The sequence below is a fragment of the Heterocephalus glaber genome, unplaced genomic scaffold (genome assembly GCF_053883595.1).
Source record: "Heterocephalus glaber isolate CG9 unplaced genomic scaffold, H.glaber_assembly_v1.0 deba00001463, whole genome shotgun sequence".
Taxonomy (NCBI): domain Eukaryota; kingdom Metazoa; phylum Chordata; class Mammalia; order Rodentia; family Bathyergidae; genus Heterocephalus; species Heterocephalus glaber.
The window spans coordinates 12,093,841-12,096,890 of NW_028258310.1; positions in this window are offsets into that span (position 1 = coordinate 12,093,841).

The following is a 3,050-nucleotide window of genomic DNA, read 5'->3' on the forward strand; positions in this document are numbered from 1 at the left end:
GAGTCTTCTAAACTGTAAGCCAAAATAAACCTGTCCTTCTTTAAGTAACAGTTGTCAGGTATTTTGTCCCATTGATGAGGAAAGTGACTAAGACAGTTTGCAATTTTTTCTTTCCATACTTTGAATATGTCATCCCATTCTCTCTTGGGCTCAAGATTTCCACAGAGAGATATAGAATTTTGCTCATAGTTTTATGGAGATTTCTTGTATATAATACTACTTTTATCTTGCTTTTTAAACATTCTCTCTTTGTATTTGAATTTTCATAATATAATTGCAATTCTGGGTAGATCTCTTTAGGTTCTAACTATTTGAGATTTCTTGAGTTGCTTCAATCTAGGTGACTTACGTTTTTTCCAGAATTTGGCAGTTTGGGGTCAGTTTTTTCAGCAAGCTGGCTTGTTTAAAATTATGTCTGTCTCATAAAGTTTATATATTCTTTTGCTTCATGATGTCCAATAAACTTCATAATCCCCCTTTACTTTTCTCCTCTGACCAGATCATCACAAAAGGCCTGCTATTGAGTGTTGATTGCTTCTTCTACTGCTGAAGTTCTCAACTGCCTTACTAAAATTACTTTTTTCATTCACTCTTGGTCTCCAGAACTTTTTCTTGGTGCTTGGTTCTTTTTTGTTTAAACAATTCTATCTCTTTGTTGAATATGCATTTTTAACAAGCTTTGTTTTCTGCTTTTTGTTGGGTTGTCTATCTGTGTTCTCATGTAGCTCACTAAGGATCTTTTAAAAACTTACTCTAGGTTTTGCCACCTGCTGCGCAGGCACAAGGACCCGAGTTTGATCCCCAGAACCAAACAAATAAATAAATAAATACTCTACAAGAGGAGGAGGAGGAGGAGGAGGAGGAGGAGGAGGAGGAGGAGGAGGAGGAGGAGGAGGAGGAGAATGTAGATTAATGGCTGCCGATGGCTGAGAATGGTGAGAATAAAAGACCTCCAAAGGACATGAAGGATTTTTCAAAAATAATTTTACAAGGGCGCTAAATTTGAATACAAAAAATCATCTCTGGGAATGCCCCCAAAGACACACTCAGATGTTTGCTTTACCGACTCTCTAGCCATTCCTCAATGCAGTCATGCTGACAACAAGAAATACCCATAATGATCACTGTACTTTCTAGCATTTCTGCCAGTAACATATAAGGGTTCCAGTTCACCAACATTTCTTGTTACCTATCTTTGAGATTATGGCCTCTGTAGTAGATATCGTTATTGTCTTTAATCACAAAAAGAGTCTTTAATAAGTTTGTGAAACTTGTGGTGCATCAGCAAGACAGATGTTTAGAGATACCTGATGTACTTCCCTTTGCAATAAAGAGCCAAAAAAAAACAAAAAAAAACATAGCTGCTTCACAGGAGAGTTTGAGGTAGAACACAGGAGTGCAGTGTGGAGGTAGAGACGGTGCACAGCAGAAAGATGCACAATGAGCTAATAAAGGAAACTTCATACATAGCATTCACCCCCAGTTCTTTGAGACCAACCCTCATCTAAGAGGGACATTATTCTGCAAGAAATGGACAAGTAGGAGGCCCAAAGAAGATACTGCCTTCATGCCATAGACACTGGAAGCACTTCTGCTGACGAAGCTTGTAGCCCTGACAGGCCTGAAGCTTGGTTTGGGAAGCTGCTGGGTAGCCACACTGATATATTGCTTGGAGAAAAAAAGCAGAACACATTTTACCATCCCCAATTCAGTCTATTGCCCACCCACCTAGGCTCCTGTGAAGCAGCTGAACATCTATGCTAACCAGTTTGGCTGACCCAGCCCTGAGATTTAGGCTAAAATTTATTTCAAAAGATGTACGGAATAGACTATTGGTACCAGGGAAGTGCATGATGGGGGGAGGGGTGGAGAATTGAAGAGATGATGGCTAATGAGTACAGGCATGCAGTTGGGTAGGAGGACTTCTACTGTTCCATAGCACAGGAGGTAGCTGTGGTTGACAATTGCTAGTAGAGAGGATTTTTGAATTTTGTCAACATAAATAATGAATGCTTGAGGTGACAGATATGCCAATTTCCCTAATCTGATCATTACTGTATGTATACACACATATATATGTCACACTGTACCCCATAAATATGTACAACTGTCAATGTGTTTAATTAAAAATTAAAATACAGAGAGTAGAGAGGGAATGGATGATCAACAGATATTGTGCTAGAGTTAGGTAGGAGTAAGATGGTCTGGTGTGTTATTGGTCATACAATGCCTATAAATAATAATTCTATAGTATATACATCACAAAGATAGAATGATTTTGAAATATTTCGCCATGAAGAATAAATATTTCAAGATATGTTTAACCCAATTTAAACATTATACACAATATATACACATTTAAAACATCACATTATCTCATTAATATGTACAATTTTTATGTTTTAATATATCAGTTAAAAACTAATCTTTAAAAATGTATATATGCATAAAAGAAGATTTATGGCCTATGTGAATTATGATGGTCTTTCTTGTTCTTGATTTCTGCTGAAGAATACATATAAAAAGAGGAGGTGTGTGTGAGATAAAAGACTTCACAAAAATTTCAAGTCTAGCTTTTATTTTTATTTTCCCTCAAATGCCACATGCATTCAATTTGCATGGAACATTGCTAAACTCATAGATTGTTTTCTAAATCATGTAATTATTCACTAAGAAGGCAGATTAGATTATGTCGAGGGGTTTAGCTGCAGTACATAAATGTAGATTGTTTCAATATTGTACCCAATATTTATGAGAAAATTGTGAGATAAAAGTTACATTACTCACAGTAGGAAATTGAGGATTAGAAAGTCTGAATATGGTGTAAAATTTACTCTGTAGTTAATGGGATTTGAAATGTGGGCTTTCAACTGTCAAAACTCCAAAAATCAGACTCTGAAAATGTTTAGTTAAATAATTCCAACGAATCTCTTCCTACTTTAAATACTGCAGTGTCTCTCACTAAACTCTAGAGTACAGATCAAATTACGTACAATACAATTTAGGGCAATACAATAGAATGTGGTCTCAATTTCTCTCCTTAGCTTTCC